The sequence below is a fragment of the Dipodomys merriami genome, unplaced genomic scaffold, assembly GCF_024711535.1.
Source record: "Dipodomys merriami isolate MVZ:Mamm:240054 unplaced genomic scaffold, mDipMer1.0.p SCAF_14, whole genome shotgun sequence".
NCBI lineage: Eukaryota > Metazoa > Chordata > Mammalia > Rodentia > Heteromyidae > Dipodomys > Dipodomys merriami.
In genome coordinates this window covers 22,845,819-22,870,106 of record NW_027202715.1, presented here as the reverse complement: position 1 = coordinate 22,870,106, position 24,288 = coordinate 22,845,819, and positions in this window count along the sequence as shown.

Sequence of the window (24,288 nt, the reverse complement as noted above, 5' to 3'; positions counted from 1 at the left end):
GAAATAGAGAATAGGACTACAACTCTAACCAGTAAATATCCAGACTGGAGGTGTGGCTCAAGTGGTAAAAGAACTAGCCATGAGCATGTAGCCAAGTACAGGCATCTAATTTATAAGTGAAACATTTAAAACATTCAATAAGCTTTTGTATTCTCACACAGAGAAATGTTTGCTTGGGGATTTCCTTATAGCAACATTAGATCTAATTAATATTTGATGAAATATCTTTTGTGGCCGTATGTGATAATGTGCTCTCTATTTGCTAGATCAATATGGATTAAAGAAGCTCTAGGACTAAAACAGATTGAGAACTCTTAATAGATAGGTCATGTGATATATGAGACATGCTGCAGAAAGCACAATTGTGGAGTTGGTCTCCGAGTCTTAGTTTTCAGGCTCTTAGGTTTTACATTTAGACTTAACTGGTGTTCACTAAATTTAATGATCTTCCACTTTGCATGGAATATCATGGCTTTAATGAAGCGAGCAGAAATTTTCTACATGTTTACATCTCCTTAGTAATGGGTGCATAAGATGCAGGGTTAGTTTAATTCTTAGGAATTTTTTTTTTATTTTTTTGAGGGGGGTATGAAGATAAAAGTGTTCAGTAGCATCCCTCTATTTGCTATTTTATTCCTCCTGAAAGTGTTTCTTAATTGTGTGCTTTTCATGGTTGAATTAACCATTCCCCTCTCACTCTGTGTACTTTGCTTTCATGTTGCAGGGCTGTAAAATTCACTCATGCTACACTTCAGATATACAGAGAGATTGTCCTTCCCCAGACACATATCAGCTAGTGAGAGGGAAGTTACATTTTTGTTATATTTGCTTTAAAATTTGATGTGACTGGGAAGTGTTAATAGTCTCGAAGGTGTATTCTATGAACAAGAAAGTTTAAGAGTCTCTTGATTTCTTTAACTTTCCTAGCTTAGTTTACAAAACGGCATTAGAGAGGTGGCTTCTGGAGTCTGTGGTACAGGGCTGGATTATGGTTATGAGGTGTGCTACAGCCTCATTTCCTGTTAATTCTCTTGTCTTGGACACACCTGGGCTTCCTTTAGGGAGGGGCTCATTATTTTTTAATAAGGGTCTTGCTTTCGTCCTGATCTGTCCTGGACCACAATCCTGCTATTTATACTTCTCACATAGTTGGAGCAGACTGCATGAGTGTGCTCAGCTTCTTACTGGTTGAGTCTTGAAAAAAAGTCTTTAAATTGGGGTAGACTTGAACCACTATCTTCCTGGCACTGCACCTTTCTCTTAGAGTTCTCTACAAGAACCATTTAGTTTGAATTTGGTGATATCTCCTTTCATCTGAACTTTTGCTTCCCCTCCCCCCCAGGATATTTGGAAATGCTGTTTTATTTTTCTTTAATCCATACTATCTTTGAGATGCCCTCCTTTGTAAATACACATGGTTCTCCAAGATTCAGAAACTCTCATACTTTTACCAGCAAATGCATATGGAGATGTTTTCTATGGCTTTCTAAAGCAGGATCTTAACTCCCTAGATAACAAAAAGCATCCATTAATTTCTATCCCAAACACTTCGTCCTCATTCTGCAAAGAGATGGTTCTGAATCTCTTTGTCTTGCAATTTTCCAGTCTTGTAAGGCTCTGGTCCCTCCCTAGGATTGAGGTAATCTCCCCTTTTCTGAGATTCAGCTTCTCTGTTTTCAAATAAACCCCTCCTCTGTCACCTTCATCAAGAATATAGGCTAAATATTAGTTGTTTCTTCCTCCTCCTCCTCGTCCTCCTCTCCTCCTTCTCCTCTTCCTTCTTCCTTTTTCTTACATAGTGCAGAGGGTTGAATTCAAGGTCTTGTCTGTATTATTGCTTGAGGTATGCTTCCAGCCCTGTTTATTTTTGTCTCTCATTATTTTTTAATAAGGGTCTTGCTTTTTTCCTGACCTGTCCTGGACCACAATCCTGCTATTTACGCTTCTCACATAGTTGGGGCAGACTGCATAAGTGTACTCAGCTTCTTATTCGTTGAGTCTTGAAAAAAACCTTTAAATTGGGGTAGTCTTGAATCACTATCTTCCTGATTTCTGCCTCCCGAGTAGAGGCACCACAAATGGCCAGTCTTACTTATGTATATTGTTTCTTGACTTTTCTTCACTTTTAGGCCTCATAAATACATCTTTTTTATTGTGAAAATACTGTACAGAGGGGTTACAATTACATGGGCAAGGTAATGAGTACATTTCTTATCAAGAATTGTTGCTTCCTCCTTTATTTCCCCTTCCCATCTCCCAACCCCCCACCTCCCACCCCCCACCCCCTGCCAAAGTTGTAAAGTTCGTTTTTTGACATAACTCCTTGTACATCTCATTGTTGCAGTGGGTCCACTTGTATCCCTATTTAAACAATTTGTTTTTTCTCTTCCCCTCAACAAATTATACCAACATCAAATATAGTGAAAGCAGGGGTTATACTGTGGGGGATGGATATACAAAGCAACAAAGAAATCATCTTATAAATATGTTAGAAATAATAGCAAGAAAGAAAAAAAAACATTTGAATCCTTATCTTGGGGTTCATTTCTCCTAACATCAACTTATCTGACCTTTTCTGCTTGTCTCAGACACATACTAGTTATTGCAAATAAGGGAAACCATGGGACCTATGTTTCTTTGGGCCTGGCTTACTTCACTTAATATAATTTTTTCCAAACCTTTCCATTTCCTAACAAATGGGCAATGTCATTCTTTATGACAGAAGCATAGAATTCCATTGTGTATATATACCACATTTTCTTGATCCACTCATGTATAGAGGGGCATCTGGGTTGGTTCCATATCTTAGCTATGGTAAATAATGCTGTAATAAACATAGTTGTGCAGGGAGCTTTAGTAGGGTCTTGTTTGTGAACATTTGGGTAAATGCCCAAAAGTGGGATTGCTGGGTCATAGGGAGCTCTATGTGAAGTCTTTTGAGGAACCTCCATACTGCTTTCCAAAGTGGTTGAACAAGTTTACACTCCCACCAACAATGCAGTTAGGTTCCCTTGTGTCCACATCCTTTCAAGCATCTGTTGTTATTAGAATTCTTGATGATAGCCACTGTAACTGGGGTGAGGTGGTATCTTACTGTTGTTTTGATTTACATTTCTTTTATGGCTAGAGAGGTTGAACATTTCTTCATGTGTCTATTGGCCTTCCTTCTTTCCTCTTCAGAGAAGTTTCTCTTGAAGTCTTTAGCCCACTTATTTATTGGGCAGTTGTTTCTTTGAGGATTTGTTTGGGGGAGATTTAATTTTTTGAGTTCAAAGTATATTGTACATATTAGACCCTTGTCCATTGCATGGCTAGTGAAGATCTTCTCCCAATCTGTGGGCTTTCTATTCATCTTGCTAGCTATGTCCTTTACCATGCAGAAGCTCTGCAACTTGATGCAATCACATGTGTCCATCTTTTCTTTGATTTGTTGTGTTTCTGGGTCTCTATTATTTTGCCTATTTTGGCCAATGAAAAAGCTTCCTTAATGGCCAATGAAAAAGCTTCCTTATTCCAAGCATGTAAATACCCCTGTGTGAAAAATAAAAATTTGCAGCTTGATCAGAACCCTTGTCTTGCTGTCATTCTTCGTGTCTCTTGTTCCTTCATTCCTTCTTGCTTAGGTTCACCGCCCTTGTTGACGTCCTACGGGTCTGGACAACTGGCGCCCAACGTGGGGCCTGAGCCTCTGACTAAGGAAGGAATGCCGTCCTCCGGGAAAACTTGGCCAAGTACAGTCCGAGATCGCCTTGACAGACCCCACTGAGAGACAGATCCAGGAGGAGAGTGAGGACGACGCAAGATGCAGCTAGAACTCCAGATGTGGACCTTCCTGTTTGAATTTATTAAACAACAGATTGATCTCTTGGCTTCTAAGCCATACAGGTTCATCACCATCACCTTGATAAGGCGGACCAAGGCATTGAGCTCTAGGATTTACCCCAGGCTTTTAATTAGTGTTTTGCCATGAGCTTGTTCCAGTGGGAACTCCCCCCCCTTCTTTTTCTTATTTAGAAAACCCTTCTCCTTATTCATAACTCCTGACCATTCAACGGGCAAGACCTATTGCCATAAGGGATAGGTTCGCCCCTCCTCCTATAGGCCCCTCCGCTTGGGGGAGGATGCACCTATGGGAGGAAGAAAAAATGCTCTAATCAAGGGTGCAGGTAAGACTGCAGGGGGATGGATCCATGAGATCCCCAAATCCAAGACCCCTGAGTGGCAAGCTCTGGTGCATGACAGTTGGCATGCATACCCACAAGCCATCTCCTCAAAAAACATGCCAGGGCCTGTTAAATTCCCCATCCGGAGTGAGGACGCTCGCTCGGGAGCAGAGAAAAACCCTGGGACCTTAGAGGAACAGAGCCTCTGTCACCCCCTTAAAAAGAGCAGCCAACAATTGATGGTCAATTTTCTAAATAAGATAGGGGGAGATGTCGGGAGCCAAAAGTTGAGTCTCTCAACATAATAGGCTTGACTATCTCACTGGAATATCTTGAGGCTGAGTTTACAGAATCCGACCCTCATCCTGCCCTAAGTAAACATCCTGCAACTGCTAAGGACCACCCTTTCCCCCTGCCCTAAGCAAACATCCTGCACTGCTATGGCCAATGAAAAAGCTTCCTTAATGGCCAATGAAAAAGCTTCCTTATTCCAAGCATATAAATACCCCTGTGTGAAAAATAAAAATTTGCAGCTTGATCAGAACCCTTGTCTTGCTGTCATTCTTCATGTCTCTTGTTCCTTCATTCCTTCTCACTTAGGTTCACTGCCCTCGTTGACGTCCTGCGGGTCGGGACACATCTGTATGGTATTTTCATAATAAAAAATTAAAACAATAAAAATAATAAAAAAAAGAAAATTTTGGCCTGTGCCAAGGAGACCTAGGGTTTCTCCTATTCCATCCTGTAATGTTTTCAAAGTGTCTGCTTTGACTCTGAGGTCTTTGATCCATTTGAAGTTGATTCAGGTTCAAGGTGTTATATAAGGATCTAGCTTTAGTTTTCTACAAGTGATTAACCAATTTTGCCAGCAGCATTTACTGAAGAGGCTGTCTTTCTTCTATTCTATTTTTTTTAGCTCCCTTACAAAGATTAGATGGCTATAGGTCTGTGGGTTCATTTCTGGATTTTCAATTCTACTCCGTTGGTCCTCAGGTCTGTTCTTGTGCCATTACCAAGCTGTTTTGATCACTATGGCTTTGTAGTAGAGTTTGAAAATTGGTATTGATATTCCTCCAGCACTGTTCTTTCTGTTAAGGTTCATTTTTGCTATTTGGTTCTTTTATTGTTCCATATGAATTTTTGGATTGCCTCATCTATTCATAAATATATCTTGAATAAAGTAAAACTCCTGATTATCTTTCTATTTCAGCTCTCTTCACCTCTGTACTCCAACTTCCAATCTAGAATTCATTATGAAAAATTATTTTCTTTATTTCTTTTTATCCTCATTTTCAACCCTGGATCATATGTAGTACATTGTGAACTTTGCCTCTAAGACCTAAGTCTAATTAAGCCACTACATAATCTTTTCTTGAGTATTCAAATTTCTTTCTTTTTCCTGATTGTCCTATTTGATAACATCCTATTACATAAATCCAATCATGTTTCTTTCTGCATGGATTACCAAGGCTTATTTGACCATCAATGACTTTGTCCTTACCTTTTCTGTATCTTCATCCTCAGCCACTACATGATAAATTATCGATTGCTTTTGAATTGATTCAAGGGCACCAACATTTCTCAAATATACCAGCTCATTCTTGACCCAGCCAGCACTTGTACACCGGCTGCACTGCATTTGGGAAGGCAAAGTTCCTCCTGGTGCATGAAAAGCTAGTGTCTCCATCTTATGAATTAGTTTGCATATCACTATCTACTGTAAGATTTTCTCTAATCATCTCTAACCTGTCCATATAATCATTGTCTAGGGCTTTGCTTTATTCTCAGTCTCTGCATAGTAGTTCACATTATCCTGTCTTTTTTAACAATATTGATTTGTGAATCCTGATTTTCATATCCCTTCTCTCTCATTCTATTCCAACCCTTCCTTCAAAAAAGATGAAATTATGCCACTTTCACCTTCTTAAAGACAAGTAGGCATAAGCAAATTGCTGCACATACCTCATTTTTATTTTCTTCCTATTTAAAACTTGGAGAATAAATTCTGCCTTGCAGAGAAGTTTGGGGAAACAAATGAAATGGTACCCTTAAAATATTTTAGAAAGTGTTTACAATGAAAGCAATATATTACCTTAACATCCTTGCGATAGTGGATCATAACAAAGACAGTATATGGAAGTAAACGCCTTATTTAAAGCTTAGCTTCACATTGGAATGGCTGACTATATTAATCAAGGCTCCCCAGTCTTAATATTGATTTGTTAATTCTCTGTTTTCAATTTCCCTTTTCCCATTCTATCTCAGAACTGACTGGCTATGGCTCAAACCAGGTCCTCAAAAATATATGTGTGAAATGTATAAATTGGCAAACAAATAATAAATAAAGCAAAGCTTTCTTCAAATAATTTCTGTGTTAGAGGCTAACATGACCTTGGAGTTGATAATATGTGTGTGTGTGTGTGTGTGTGTGTGTGTGTGTGTGTGTGTGTGTGTGTGTGTGATATTAAAGAATTGGCTCCCATGATTAAGGGAATGATAGTCTGCCATCTACCAGCTGGAGGAAAGAAATCTGGTAAAAAATTAAGTCCAAGTCAAAAATCTGAGACTCGGAGGAACTTGTGGTATAAGTTCCAATTCATGTCTGAATGCCCAAAGGAGCTCCAGAGTCTCATATCACATCTCATATCAACTAGATGTAGCAACTTCAAATTCATCTTTTCTCTGCCTTTTAACATTTTATTTTGATCCTCAAGGGATAGGCTGATAGTGACCAAGTTAGTAAAGCTGGTAGTCTTCACTCAGTCTGACAATTCAAAAGCTACTGTCTTCTAGAACCACCTTTACAGACACACCCAGAAATATTATACCATCTATGATGATCACATCCTTACCTCAGTAAAGTTGAGAAATAAAATTATCCATGAATCCAATTGTCTGGTGTTGATGACTGAGGTTGCAGAGTTTCCTGTCTGTGTGGGTAAACCAAGGGGGATGTGCTCACTGGCTCTGCACCTGCGAAGCCAGATGAAGGAACCTTCTTCGCTTTTTGGTCCATACATATAAGGACTAAACCTAAGTACTGTGAGCCTGAGGCATTTGGAATATACTTGGGAATATTACAAATTGAGAAACTCTTCTAAAAGAAGAAGTGCAGAAAGCCCACATTTTTTTTTGTATGAAATGGAAAGTCTCTACCCTGGCAAGTATTCTGTAAAGCCTGGGATGTGAGTCTATGCATCAGAAGATAACAATCATGATCAGAAGAGATCAATTGTGTTTTGGTTCCTATGTGTTCTTCTAATACTATCTTCCGGACAATTCATGGGGGATACTATATGTCCAGTAAATACTTTGATAAATAAGCAAATAGATAAATTAATGAAGTATGTAGCATCAAAGAATAACTTTGAGGAGCTGATACTGTATTAGGAAAACCTCATGTCAAAACTTTATAAAAATACTAATTTATAGTAAATGACTCTGTTTTCTACTGAGTTTCACTGCAGCAGATAAAGCTGAGGTTATTACCCACAACTGACAGAGGAGGAAGGAAAGTCATAAATGATAATGTACTGAAGCAAGGGTCACAAAAAAAACAAGTCTTGGGTCACTTCCAGAGTTGGGTGTTCCAGTGTCAAATACTACATTTTTTTCCCTTCACCACTTTACATCATTTTTTGGAGGTGAAAAAAAAGACAAATGATAAACAACTGACTAAAGAACCCCTGGGTGATCTTTCATCCCTAGTTGTACAGGTGAGGGGTTCTATACTATAAAGCACCACCTGCTGTTGTACATCAATCTAAATGATACAATGAGTGCATAACAGCCACAGTCCCAAATTCAGACCTGGAGATGACCAGCATACGGCACATTTTATTGTGACACATCTGATTTTTTTTAAAGTCCTGTGTCATGTACAAGAATGACTTTGACAAATGCTAAATGCCCAGACAAGTCTTCAGATTCATTAGAAGTAAGCTTTCCATTGATATAAACAAATATCTGACATAAGTAACTTATAAAGAGAAAACATTTATTTTGGCTCAGGATTCTAAAGGTTCTAGTCCATCTTTGGGCAGATTTATTACTTTTAAGCCTTTAGGCTTTTAAGATTTATTACTTTTAAGCCAACCAGGATGTTGGATGGTGGTGGTAGGGGAAAATAGAAGAACAAATTGTACCGCATAGTGAGAAAGTAAAAAGAAATAGAAAAGCTGGGAATCCTATAATCCCCTTCCAATAACTTAAGAATCCCTCGATAGGCCTCACCTTCTGCAGGGTCCATTACCTCCCAGTATCATCTCCTTGGGGACCTAGATTTTTACCATATTGGCCTTGGCAGAGTATTCAAGTTCTAAACTACAGAACAAAATAGTATATGTCATTTTTCTTTCTTCATAAAACTCTTTACATCATGTTCCTGCAATTCTCGTACTTGCAAGGTAAAATAATTCGAATTTGGATTGCGAACACGGAGCATTGCACATCTTTCTGGTTAGAACAGAGATGCAAAATCTGCCTCCCTGCGAGAAATCCATCTTGTGCAAAAGACTTCTACATCATTGAGACATTCTGTTTCTTAAACTTGGTAAATGAATAGGTGAAATCCCATTCTAAATGTGCTGCTCACTGATGACTTTGGCTTTTCCTCAAGGAGTAGAGACACCCCGTTTCATAATTTTGCATCTCTTTCTCTACCATAGATAGACTCTGCAGGTCAATTGAACTGAAGGCAATGGTGTGATACTGTTCAAAATAATGTTTCTGCTCTGTTGACACAGAAAATGTACTTGTGGGTGTGGATAATATTTTATCAGGATTTCCTGATAAATGTTCTGCAGAATTTGCTTTGTGGTTTATTTCAGAACAGTTCTTTAAAACAAAATAGAGTAAGGAAATGGAAAAACTTGGAAAAAATCAAATTAAGTGAAGTAAGCCAGGCCTAAAGAAACACAGGCTCCATGGTTTCCCTCATTTGTAATGATTAGTATATGACTAGGACAGTCTTAGCAGAGGATCACAATAGCTCAATAGCTATGTACATATGGCCATATAAAATGATGATAATTGAAACTAACTCCAAGATATGGAAACAAGATGGTTTTTTAAAAAAAATTGTTTTATTGTCAAGGCGATGTTACAGTTACATATGTAAAGTAACGAGTACATTTCTTGTTTATTTTTGTTTTTGTTTTTGTTTTTTTTCAGTCGTGGAGTCTGGGCCTGGGCGCTGTCCCTTAGCACTTCAGCTCTAGGCTAGAGCTTTACCATGAGAGCCACAGTGCCACTTCCGATTTTTTTTTTCTGCTTATGTGGTGCTGAGGAATCGAACCCAGGGCCTCATGCATATGAGGCAAACACTCTACCACTGATCCATCTTTCCAGCCCCATTGTTTTCGTTTTTTAGTGTATTACATGTGTGAAGTTATTTCTTTTTTCTTTTTCCTTTGGTTTATGTCCTGTTGTCACTGTTTATCTGATTTGGGGAAATGAAGGGGAATAACAAAATGGTGAGACAAAGGACAAAGGGTCAACCCATACAACAGTGACATTCACAAGACATTATTTTAGAAGTGAACTTTACAACTTGCAGGGGGAGAAGATTTGGGGGAGGGGGGTGAAAGTGGTTGAGAACAAGAAAGGGCATTACACTGTTTAACAAGAAATGACTCATTATCTTACATATATAACTGTAACCGCTTTGTACATCACCCTGACAATAAAATTAAGTGGTAGAAAACAAGGAAGGGAGTAACAATGTTTGACTAGACATGTACTCATTACCTTACTATCCCCTCTAACCCTTTTGATATCATCCTTACAATAAAGTAAAATTAAAAAACAAAAACAAAAACAGAATAGAAATAAAAGTATATGCACATCAAACTCCCATTCATCCCTCCTAAATACTCTTATATCCTTTAGAGTTGTTTGCATGTATCACTACTAAGATTTTATAACACCATAGTCTATTAACTTACATTAATAAGTTTATACTAATGAGATCACATTGAACATGCATGTCTGCAATGGAATTTTACAATTAGTATGATTTTTGTTTTGTTAATATCTGTTGATTGAATTTATTTAAACACAATTGGTTCACTTTAACCTGCATTAAAGTAGGCAACATGACTCCAGGAATAAACATTGTTTTAGAATTTCATGCATTCTCTTTTAATATTATATAAGGGAACTAGTTATAATGAAATTACTTCATTTATTATTCTACTAAAAATAGTTGTACAATGATTTACATTTTTGAAATTGGTACCTTGGATATCTTTGTAAATAACTTCTTTGCATGTGGCAAAAGTTTTTCCAAAGTGCATTTAATTGTAAAGTATGTGTTCTCTAAAATGGCTATAAACTCTTGAGTTGCTCTTTGAAATTGTCTCATTAGTACAATATAGAACTTTCTCTCTTTTTCAAAAATGGCATTTCCTTTGTTATTAAAAATAGTTTTTGGTATTATTTCCTCTCTTGTGAATGATCTCTTTGTAACTTTTTGTTCATTTTTTCTATTGTTATATTTTTAACTATGAAAGGAAATATTTGAAAATTCTATCTACTAATTTTTGTCAATGTTTTATTTATAGGGACATATTTAGACATTTTACCATTTTACACCTCCAGAAGTACCAATATTGTTTGAGCTCTGAACTATACACCTCTTTCCTAGTGTATGGACTGTCAGGCAAATTTTAATATGAGAAAACTATTTTTGAGCACAAGATAGCAGTTCTCAAAATGACAGTCTCTGGTTGGAGATATGGGTCACGGTGGTAGGTTATTTGTTTTTCATGTATGGGATCCTAGTTCTACCCGAGCACTGCCCAACAAACAGACAAACAAATGACACCAACAAACTTGCAATATCTGAGCAAAGGGATGTTATTGGCTCCATATTCCCATAAGCTGTCTCTGTGGGGACAGTGTCCTAATTGTCATGCATAAAAAACAATGGATGTTCTTCTGGGCTGGAAAGAAGGAATATATATTTAGTACTATCCATTAAATTTAAAAGGCAAACAACCAATATGCATTTAATTTTTATATATTGCAATTAATTGTGAAGACTAAAAGTAATAATGCAGTAATAATGATTATTCATTTCTATAATCCTAGCTATTCAGGAGGCTGAGACCTGGAGCATCATGTTTCAAAGCAGCCCAGTCAGAAAAATCTGAGACTTCATCTTCAATGCACCAGCAAAAATCCTGGCTGGAGACTTCACTTCAGTAGGCAAGCACAAGCAAGACAGCCATTGCAAGGCCCTTGAGTTCAAGCCCAGTACAAACAAAAGCCAAAAACATTGTTTTTTTCTGAATAAAGAGATTATCTATAAAATAAATAAAAAATAAGTTTCTATAAATAGAAAAACTTGAAATTTTAAAATATTAAAAAGTTGTGCATAAGAATGTATACATTGGTGGTGCCAGTGGCTCATGCCTATAATTCTAGCTACTCAGGAGGCTGAGATCTGAGGATCACAGTGGTTTTCAAAGCCAACCTGGGCAAGAAGGCCCATGGGACTTTTTTCTCCAATTAATCACCAAAAATAGAGAAGGGGATCGGTAGCTCAAGTGGTAGAGTGGCTGCCTTGAACAAAATGCTCAGGGAAAGTACCCAGTCCCTAAATTAAAGCCCCAGGATGTGGACGCGTGCGCACGCACACGCACACACACACACACACACACACACACACACACACACACAAACACACACACACAATGTATTGTTTAAGGAGAGAGAGACAGAGACAGAGACAGAGACAGAGACAGACAGAGAGTATTAAGAATTATGCAGCTTGAAACATTATAGAAACCCCTTGGTAATTGCAATCATTTTTAAAAGACAGAAATTTTAATAGAATATTGAAATCAACTCAATATGTAAAATGTACACATTGATGGTAATTCGAGAAAAAGAATAGAGAAGGAAGTATTTAGAGAATAATTAAAAGGACTCCTGATCACATCATGACAGATGAATTATAACATGAACTCTTCCATTGAAAGTAAATATAAAATCTAGATTAAAAAGAAAAAATTGGTAAAAAGAAAAAGGAAGATGAGAAAATCTGCTTTAAAGAATCAGAGAACTACAGGATAGAGGATATTCCTTCTGTCAGAAAATTATTGGAAGAAACTCTTATATTCAGTTGGATTCATTTTGGTAAAAAAAAATAACCACAGTATTTCATTCTGCTCAAATTTGTACTCTTACTACTGACACTTGATTCATAAATAGAAGGATGATTGTGTTAGCAAGCCTTTGATATGAGATGGAGAATTATTGAGATGAATGTAGAAACATTCTTATACAAGTTTGTACCTGGGATTTATATTTATAGAGAATAGAATACACACACATACACACACACACACACACACACACTACACTCAGAGAGAGACTTTATTTAACTTGAAGGCTATTTGGTGATAAATAGTGTGACCAAATATTTCTGACTACTACATATTTGTGTATATATTTGTAATGATATATTTGAGAGACATTCTGAAACTAAAATAGTGATACAAACCTTATATTAATGTCCCAAGTCTGAGGAATGAATTGGAGTCAGGATTAGAAAAAGAATATTTTCTTTTAAAATAAATAACATTTTTTTTACTACAACTGACTATCTCTGTCTCCAAGCCAAAGCAATTTGAAACAGTCTGTTTGATAAGTGTCTTTAGTGGAAAAACCCAATTTCCTGGTTATGTTGGCTTTCAATGAATCAAAAAAAAAAGTCTCAAGAAATGGATGATATTTCTAAAATGAAATAAAAGTAACAAAGAAAAGTTGGATCAGTTCCTGTAGGGAGTCCTAGCAAATGTTCCTAAGGGAACTTCCTTATAATTAAGTGTTCAACATAGATGCATTGTGAATATGTTGTAATTTATCCTCTTCCTTTCAAGGGTATAGACTCTATTCTCAAATCTTTTATGATTTATATAGCCAGGATGACCCATTTTATGAATGTGAGGAACAGAGTTCCATTTTCTTTATTCCTCAAGATGTAGCCTGCTCATATTCCTCAGACTTGGTTTTGCCATTTTCTTTATACAACACAGAAATTCAGAAACACTTTAATTATCTGTCTTTCCATCTATGTTATCTGTCTGTTCATCTGAATGCTTACGTATTTTTATTTATTTATTTTATTTTTTATTTTTTTACTGCTTATGTATTAAAAATTATCTTTAAGTAGTTGTACAAAGGAGTTAGCATTTAGCAAAACAATTTATGAATACAATATATATTGATCAATGTCAACCCTTTTGACCTTCTCACCCATCACTCCCCTACTGACCCCCTTGCTCACTTTTCTTAATTTTATAGGATATACATAGGATTCTTGACTGTATTCTCCCTGTCCTCCTTGTCCTTTCCCCTTGCCTCCACTCCATCCCTTACCTTTTGAGTACCCACTGCCTTGTGTTTTATTTCTGAACTTTGATTTTGGCTTTCCAAGGAATTAACACTATTTGAGATTTCCCTTGCCTCTATCATATTTCAGTCAATACATCTGCTTACATGTGCATATCCTCCAACATGTTTATTTATAAGCTTGTAGGCTAAATCTAGCTTCCACATATATGCTTACCCTGTTAATATGAATAATATTGATACCACTTTAAATACTGACACTGATATCTCTTCAAAAGACTTTTAAAGAGAGCAGGTGTTCTTTCCCACAGTAACCATAGAGTATAGCTAGGTCTTATGTTGGGAAAAAGTTTAAATCCTTGTATTGAAGAATACATACTTACAATGAGGAGAAGCTTTGCTTATTTATTAGTTTGTTATTTATTTATTTATTTAAAGTACTGGGGTTTGAACTCAGGGCTTAAGTGCTGTCTCTTAGCCTTTTTTTTTTTTTCTTCTTTTTTAGCCAGTCGTGGGCCCTGAACTCTGGGCCTGGGCGCTGTCCCTCAGCTCTTCAGCTCAAGGCTAGCACTCTACCACTTGAGCCACAGTGCCACTTCTGGCTTTTTCTGCTTATGTGGTGCTGAGGAATCGAACCCAGGGCCTCATGCATTCAAGGCAAGCGTTCTCCCACTGAGCCACCTTCCCAGCCCTGTCTCTTAGCTTTTTATCTCAAGGCTATTGCTCTACGACTTGAGCCACAGCTCCACTTGCTGTTTTTTTTCTGGTTAATTGGAATAAAAGTCTTACAAATTGTTCTGCCCAGGCTAGCTTAAAGCCTCAATCTTCAGGTCTCAGCTTCCTGAGAGGTAATCGGCACACATCACCAATACCAGCCATACTTTGTTTTATAAGCTTGTTTTATTTCCTACAGATGTCCCAGAATAGAGAAAGTTAAATTTCATCCATGTGTGGTTTATCTGGTTATATATTTCGATTTATTCATGTACTCATACCAAATAAAGGGTATTAAGTATCTACTACATGCTGATAACTTTGTTTTCAATGAGATCTGTAAATTAAAATGACTATAGATTGTATACCATAAAAATATATTTACTTAATAAATGTTGGTAAGAATTCTATTCACTTGTACAGGCATTCTATCACTATAAAACTCTCTGTCCTAACAAGACACTCTTTGCTCTGTTTTTCTGATCATTTCTTTCTATTTCATATTCTTTGATGGAGTATCATCTTTGGAGACTTTTTCATAATCTTTGAAGCCAGGTGAAGTATTTTTCTTTTAATGGACAGATTAATTTGAAGTGATATTTAATTTTCTGGTCAGCTTGGCTGTGCCAATGGGTGCCTGGATAAACCATATTTCTGGGTATGTCTGTGTATTTGTGGGTGAGATTACCATTTTATTTGATGGAGTTAACTAAGTAGATCAGTGTAGGTTGGCATGATACAAACCATGGAAGTTCTGCACAGAACAAAAAGGAAAGAGAAATTCACCCTTTTTGATTTCTGTCCCTTGGGTTGAGCAGGGACCTGGCTCTTCTCAAGCCCTTGGGATGGGAATTTTATTCCTGGCTCACTTGGATCTCAAGCCTTTACACACTGGAATCACAATGTAGCTGCAGGCTCCAGATCACACAACTTTTCAAGTTTCTATTGTCTTTGAAATAATTCTTGAAAAAATTCTCCTCTTTTCTTGCTCCCTCTCCCTTTCTCAATTTCTTCCTCTCTCCCTCCCTCCCTCCCTCTCTCTCTCCCTGCCTCCCTCCCTCCCTCCCTCTCTCTCTCCCTGCCTCCCTCCCTCCCTCCCTCTCTCTCTTTCTCTTTTTCCTTTTCTCTTTTTTCCCTTTCCGCTTCCTTATCCCCCTCCATCCTCTCTTTGTTCCATTCTACCTTCCTCCCTGAATCCCCCTCTTTATACATTCATACATACATTCACATATATATATATATATATATATATATATATATATATATATATATATACACTCTTCTCTCACACACAAATGCACATTTTTATATAGTCTATATTGTAGAAGAAACATTTCTTGAAATAATCAATGACCTAAGCTGTTAAATGGAAATTTTCTTACTGAATACAACTGTCAGCTCAATTTAAGTTTGGTGAAAAACCTAAATTAAAAAAAAAATCTCTTTCATCACTTTCAATAATGTGAGTCCATAAGATTAATACTGAGCAGTATGACTTTAGAACTGACATCAAAATTCTTTAATAACAGAAAACTTTTAAGGTACCAGTTCCATGAAAATCAATTTGTTTAGCTGAATAATTTTTGCAGTTTTAGGTATTGGGAATTAATGAGGCATGGGTTATAAAACTGAAGATACTTTCAAAATCTCTACTTAAAGTTCATTCAGCCTATTTGAAAATGTAAGGTTCATGCCAAGATCGTTATTAAGCTTTTGTCTTTAAGCTCCAAACATGCTTTGTTATTGGTGTGTGGTGCCATGGGTTCAATGTCTAGAGACCATGAGTTGAATTATGCCAACAGAGTGCACTGGAGGGGGGATGGAAGGCAATAGATGACAGAAAAACTGCTGCCTCCAATTTAGTTTTCCTTATTAAAGTCATCTCAGGAAAAGACTTTCCTCTGTGAACAACAGAAATTAGTTCCAGCATCTATCTATCTATCTATCTATCTATCTATCTATCTATCTATCTATCTATCTATCTATCTATCTATCTATCTCTGCCAATTACAGACTCAGCCCATTATATTATTCAGAGATGCTAGCAGCAGCTGCGTCATAAGCAGATTAGATTCATGAGTTTGGGTCCAAGTCCTGAGCTGCACACTTCTGGATTCTGATAATCCCATAGTCCTTCCCTCCCTCCCTTCCTCTCTCCTTCCTTTCCTCCCTCCCTCCCTCCCTTCCCCCCTCTCTTTACCCCAGTCTGAGGGGTGGGGTGGGGAGGCTGTGCCATGTTGATTCTGTGCTTGTGTGGCTCAAACATTGCTATTTATTTAGTCTTTTAAAATGTGCTTTGAATTATTTTCTTTTTGTATTATATAAGCACGTTGCATTTTAACAGGATCTGTTCTATGCAATATACACGTTGTTCAAACATAGCTAGCGTGTTTATGTGACCCTGACTATATATACTGTTGGGCACAGCTGCCCTTCTAGCTGAGTAAACAAATGGACTTGCATAGTATTGATTATTGTGTAAATGTTTCCGCTCTAAGCTCTCACTTAGGACGTAGAACAACAACAGAAGAAGCAAAAAACTCTTGCCTGGTAGTAGATAGGTTTTAGCTTGCCCTCTCCTCCTCTCCCCCACCTCCAAAAATATATTTTGCATGGTCCAAAAGAAAATACATTTAATAGAGTTCTCCATCTCCCTCTCTCTCTGGTACATTGGTTTGAAGTCAAGATTTTGTGCTGGCAAGGAACATACTTTACTGCTTAAGCCATGCTCCCAGCCCATTTTTACTTTTATTATATTTTAGATAGAATATTGTATTTTCCTCAAATTGGCCTCAGACTGAAAGCCTCCTCCCCATGGCTTCTGTAAGATTATTATAATCCCAGGGTAGAAATGATCATATGTATTATTTGAGCAGGGCAGCAGTGGTTCATACCACTCAGGAGGCTGAGATCTGAAGATTATGGTTCAAAGCCAGCCCAGGCAGGAAAGTCCATGAGACTCTTATTTCCAATTAACTACTCAGAAAACCGGAAGTGGCACTGTGGCTCAAGCGGTATAGTGCTTTCCTTGAGCTGAAGAGCTGAGGGATAGCATCCAGGCCCAGAGCTCAAGCTCCATGACCAACCAACCAACAAACAAAAAAGCTGCAGTGTGGCTCAAGTGGTATTGTCCTATCCTTGAGTAACAAAGCTCAGGAACAGCTCCTAGACCCTGAGTTCAAGACTCAGGACTGGAACAAAAATAACTAAATACAGAAACAGGAAAGAATTATTTTAATTATTAATGAGTAAGGATTTTTCAAATTGGATGACATACACCAAATCACAGACACAAGCCGCTCAGACAATGCCATACAAGATAAATAACAATACAATAATCACAACAGCCCTCTAGGTACATTGTTCTCAAACTGCTTGGAACCAAAGAAAAGCAAAACCTGTTTCAGAAATCAGAGAAAAATGCAACAAAAGAGAAACAGATAAGAATTATAGCAAGCAGCAGGACAAGAAAATAAACATTTTGAAGTGCTCAAAGAAGAAAAAGGAAATGTCAACCAAGAATGCTATCTGCAGCAAAAAGATCATTCAGAAATGAAGACTGTGGATTTTTTCCAGATAAACGTTCTCCACTTTTCCTTGCCAGCAGAAGGCATGAAAAGAAATGGCAAATGGAATTTTTCCAGCTGGAGGAATATGATTGGCATTTCCAACACAACTGAACAAAGAATGATGAAAAAGGAATAAATTTTGATGCATAATTCATTTTATTATTTTTCTTTTTCAGCACTATTCAGGTCTAAATGACAAAAGTATGTGTATTGAAAGTATACAATGTGAGTTTTTGGCAAGTGTACATTGTGAAATGACTGCTCTAATAAAACTAAATAATATATCCATCACTTCTAATAGTTATCTTTTATTATGGTGATAATACTTGAGATACATCCTTCATAGACAGTTTCAAGTATTTTATATAGCATTTTGAACTATAGTCACTATTATATACATTAGATTTCCAGAATTTATTGATCCAGTACAATGGAAACTTACAGGACTGAAAAAAATGGTACACACTTTGGAAACAGTTTAGAGGTTTCCTATAATGTTAAAGATTCACAACCTGCTGAACACACAAACCTATTCCAAGTTATTTGCCCAAATGAAACTAAATCTAATGCTGTTTAGAAAATATGCAAATGACTGTTTTAGTAATTTGATTATTTTTTTTTTGAGAGACTGGAAGTTAAACCCAGGGCCCCTTGTGAATTATAGAGGAAGCATTCTACCACTTAATCTATGACTTCAGTCCAGAAATTTTATTCTTCTTAACTATAGCACGTGGATGAAAAGGTTACGTGGTGTAATACTCTGTTATCAGAATGCAAAGGTTAATATATATATATATATATATATATATATATATGGAGAGAAAGAGAGAGAGAGAGAGAGAGAGAGAGAGTGAGAGAGAAAGAGAGTGAGAGAGAGAGGGGGGATATATGTAGAGAAAACAAGGGCTGGAGTTGGAGGAGAGATAACCACAAAGAGACATGGGAGAATTTTAAGGCTAATGGCAATGTTGTTGGTGTTAATAGCAGAGGTGGTCATGTGACCTATGGTCGTTGACACTAGTGTTATGTATATAAGTCTTACTTTAAAAATAGACAGAAATATTTTGTGGCTTTCTTTAAGGATATTTATTGCTTGATAATTGATATATGATGAATTGTACTTTATATGTATATAATTTGATAATTTAGAGCAAGTGTATATATCTGAGAAAATGTCGCCACAATCAAGGCAGTAGACATGACCATCATTGCCAAAATTTTCCCATGTTCCTTCTGAATATACCTATCTATCTCTCTCTATCTACCTCTATTTATCATATATTGAGTGATCTATCAAGTGATCTATTGAGTATGGATAGATGTATGTGTGCATGCATATGTGTGTATGTGTATGCATGTAATTTGCACATGTGGTTAAAAATGGTTAACGTGAGGTATAGCATTTTAATATTTCTCATTCATTTTGGATATTAACCCATTATAAGACATACCTTGAAAATCCCCTTAAAAATAGATATTCTTCCATTCCATGCATTGGTTTTGCTTTTTTTTCCTCCCATTTTTCATTTTCATCTGCTACCTGGTGGCTTTTTAATTTGATGTAATCCCACTTGCCTATTTCTCCTGGGGCTGCTGTTGCTTTTGGCTTTCTGTTTAAGAAATCATTGTGAAGGTCAAAACTAAGGAGCTTTTCTTTTCTTTAATATTAAAAATATTTTATTGTGAAAATACTGTACAGAGAGGTTACAATTACATGGGCAAGATAATGAGTACATTTCTTATCAAGCATTGTAGCCTCCTCCTTTGTTTCTTCTTCCCATTCCCTCCTCCTCCCCCCATCCCCCCACTCAACCCTCCTCCCCCCACTACCAAAGTTGTAAAGTTCGTTTTCGACATATGACTTGTACTTCTCATTGTTGCAATGGGTCCACCTGTTTCCCTATTTAAATGATTTGTTTTTTCTCTTCCCCTCCACAAATTATAACAACATCAAATACAGTGAAAGCGGGGGTTATACCGTGGGGGAGGGACATACAAAGCAACAAAGAAATAATCTTATAAATGTGTTAGAAACAAGAGGAAAGAAGGATGGCCAATAGACACATGAAGAAATGCTCAACCTCTCTAGCTATAAAAGAAATGCAAATCGAAACATTGAGATACCACTTCACTCCAGTTAGAATGGCTATAATCAAGAACTCTAATAACAACAGATGCTGGAGGGGATGTGGACAGAAGGGAACCTTACTGCATTGTTGGTGGGAGTGTAAACTTGTTCAACCACTTTGGAAAGTAGTACGGAGGTTCCTCAAAAGACTCCACATAGAGCTCCTTATGACCCAGTAATCCCACTTTTGGGCATTTACCCAAATGATCACAAACAAGACCATACTAAAACCAGCACGACTATGTTTATTGCAGCCTTATTTACCATAGCTAAGATATGGAACCAACCCAGATGCCCCTCAGAAGATGAATGGATCAAAAAAATGTGGTATATATACACAATGGAATTCTATGCCTCCATCAGAAAGGAGCTTTTCTTTTATATTGTCTTCTAAGACTTTCAAAATTCCTTCTCACCCAGTTAGATTGCTAATCCAGTTTGAGTTGCTTTTGAAGCCTTTCATCTAGGAGGGAGGAGCCGGGCTTCATTCCAAAGTCCTTGGGTTTTCTCTGTGTGCCTGAAGGCCAGCTTCGTTCTGTCTCACTGCCCAAGGACAGCTTCAGGATAGGCCAGCTCAGGTGATGAGACTTCTGTGAGGGAGGGCAACTTCCTGAAGCCATTCATTTGAAAGGAAGCCATTTCTGCTCTGGGATGCTGAGCAAGGCAGAGACTTCACCCATGTTTCTATAATACTTCTGCAGAATGCGTTTCAATGTGACTTCTATAGAATGGAGGCCAGTGATGTCAAATCATAGTGGAAATTTCATAATTTCAATATACACCTTTAAGATTTTTAGATCTCTGGGGAGACGTTTTACTCTTAATTCATTTGATATATAATTACATCCACTGGGGAATTACAAATGTCAAGTACTCCTTTAAGAAGTTTACATTTAAGCTCTATCCCTTTGATGACGTAGAAAATCAAATTCGGATTTTGAACTATATTTTACCAAAAAAGGTCAGCATTTAAAAACATATATACTAAAAAAACCCTTTATTGGCCAAAGGCTTATCCTTTATCATATTGCTATTTTCTTATAAACTCACTTGAAAAAAAATAGATCAACATGGACATTTAAAGACAAATCTTATTTTCTAGAGAATATTTCCACTTACTCTGAAATAGCAGTTTGGCATTTAAATCTGACAGTTCTATTTATCAATATCCTGTGGCATCTAGTAAAAATGACTAGGGTCACAAAGTGCTTTTCTATATCATAAATGGCAATTGTGATTTATGTATATGTAAGTCGGCTAGATTACCATGTGTTCTTTCTGAGAATACAAGGATATGAAAAAAAATGCTCTAATTTTGAAGTAGTTCAGTAAAACAAGAGGTTACTGGATTAACAGGCAAATCCTTTCAATATCTTCTCCTTCAAAAAATTTGTCCAATCACACTCGTCATCTGCCTACCGCCCCTCACATCTTTACCGCCCCTCACATCTTGTTTAATATCGTTGTGCACAGAATAGATACTGTGCCTCATTAATGATGATGTGCTATCTCAGCTGGTTATCAGGGTCTTTAAGACAAGAGCCTTGGTCAGCTCTGTCAATCCCCGCCCATCATTGTGCCATGTGCCTGATACATTTGAAATACTCAAAAGCCAATTTTATTTCCTTTGTTTAGATTTTAGGTTATAGATCTTCAAGTTAGAAGTACCTAAATCTAACTGTAAATATTGGATTGGTTGGTATACACTATAAGAACCACAATGCTATGCTTCCATTTCACCTTTTATCTTTAATATGGTTTGTGTCATGCATTTTAACATCATCTGTATTAATAAAAACCTTACAGCTGCTTTTTTTCCTTAGTAAAATTTGTGTCATTATCGCAATATACTCAAAATTTGGAAAATCATAAAGCAAAGAAGTTGGTCCCATGTTGCCAAAGTTTAAGCGGCTAGAAAGTCTATGCCCCAAGACACCCCTCAAACACCTTCCTCCTGCTTCTTGGTAGTTCACCACAAGAAGCTGGAAGAAAACCAGCTGTACACAGAAGTAGCTGCTGGGAGCTAATTTGCTCCTGAAAACTAACGTCATCTCCTTCCTGAGCATAGTGCTCCCATGGGGTTTGGCAGCTCATTTTCTCTTCCTGGGAGCCCCCGCCCTTCTATTTTCCCTCTCCTTGTTGAACAGCACAGCAGTGTGTTTCCCCCACATCCTCCCTCCCTTCTTTTATTTTTATTTTTTTGTTTCCCCATTGGTGGTGATTAAACCCAGGGCCTCCACTTGCCAATTTGAGCTATGATGAGTTTTGATTGTATATTGTCTATGAGATGAAGTTTCACTAACTTTGCTCTGGTTGGCTTCAAATGTGGGGGCCTCCTGTTTTTACTTTGCCAGTAGCTGGGATCATGTACAGGCTTATATCATCATACTCACCTCAGCATTTTTGTTTCTGTATGTATGTATGTATGTATGTATGTATGTATGTATGTATGTATGTATGTATGTATGTATGTGTGTGTGTATGTATGTGTGTATGTATGCATGCATGCATGCATGTATGTATGTATGTATGTATGTATGTATGTGTATGTATGTATGTATGTATGTATGTATGTAGTGCTGGTCCTAGGCTTGAACTCAGGACCTAGCTGCTGTCTCTGAGCTTTATTGCTGAAGGCTAGCACTCTACCATTTGAGCCATAGATACACATCTGGCTTTTTGATGATTAATTGGAGATAAGTATCTCATAGATTTTCTTGTCCCTGGGGACTTTGAACTGGGATTCTTAGATTTAAGCCTCCCGAGTAGCTTGATTACAGGCATGCACCACTGGTGCCTGGTCAGCTTTCTTCCTTTTATTTTTAACAGCATTGCGGCTGGAATCTTCCAGAGTGCAAGGCTGACCTGTAGGCATTATCTCACTTCTGCTATGGTCTGTCAATAAAAACAAATTATAATGGCAGCATAAGACTCCAGGGAAGTGGAAGGTGAGAATTAAAGTAGCCTGCATATCAAAGAGGAAAAGAATTAATGGTGACTGTCCTTAAAACTATGGACTAGAAAGTAAAAGTCACTCTCGTGACCAAAATTAAACTGGCTCACTTCAGTGATGTGATTCATCCTTGGAAGAACCTGGAACATTACTGCTGACTGCTTCAAAGAACATTCTGAAATCATCCTTAATTAGAGAAATGATGAACAAAGGAATTCATGAACTTCAACTGTGGTTGAATCAGGTGATGTTCTATAGTGTTTTAAAAAATACAATAATTGAGGCTTCTGAGCAGACTAAGTACTCCAAAGTATTTGTTATTCAACAATGGATAGTCTGACCACTAATCAAATCTTTTGTAAAAATCAAGACTGATTTAAATACCCTCACGATGGTATATAGGCTTTACATATAGCTCCAAGATAGCAATTTGGATGTCAGAATTTGGGATTTTCAATTGTCAATTTCTACATATCTCCTGCAATTTTTACCACTCAAAGCAACTTAGAAATGAGAAGGGAAACAATACCACCATGCTGACTCCTTAGTGGTGTCAGAGTTGATCATAATCAAGATTTATCTTTTTATTTCCTTTTTTCTGCTGTGTCCAAAACAGATGCGGACCATTTGCTCTCAGATGGGTATAATCTAGGGTGCTAAAGCTGCCAGGTAATGTGGCAGATGTTTCAGAAAGAGTTCTTGAAATTAGAGATTCATTTAAATTAGTGTATGCAGCTAAGGTATACAGCTAAGACTTGATTGACACACAAAGATCTAAATGCAAGTTCACTCATAAAAATGTTTTTCTCTTCACATGTTTGTTTCCTTTTGGTCATCGCTTAGGCTATAACTCAGTAAATTGCCAGATGATGCTAGGAATAATCTTCAAGTTTTTTTTTGTTTCATTTCTTTAGTTCTTGTTAAAGTTTACATTATCTAAATTTGATCAAATTGGTTCAAATCACACCTTTAGTGGAAAAGATAATTGACTAAAACAGTATGCTAGTTGGTGGGTTTTGACATTTTAAAAGGACATAAAATTAAGCCTGTCTGAAAATCAAGCACATGGCCCATTAGATATTTCCTTAGATTGTACATTTTTTTCCTTTTGGTAAGAGCTCATTTTGATATTGAACATTGTCTTGCATAGAATATACTGGGTAAATGTCTATGGAGTGGTTGTTTAACAAAGAGAATGGCTTTTTTTCTTTCTTTGATGCAAGTCCTGGGTCTTGAACTCAGCGCGTGGGCACTGTCCCTGAGATTCTTTTGCTCAAGGCTAGCACTGTACCCCTTGAGCCACAGGGCTACTTCTAACTTTTTCTGTTCATATGGTACTGAGGAATAGAACCCAGGGTTTCATGCTGCTAAGCAAGCACTCTACCACTAAGCCACATTGCA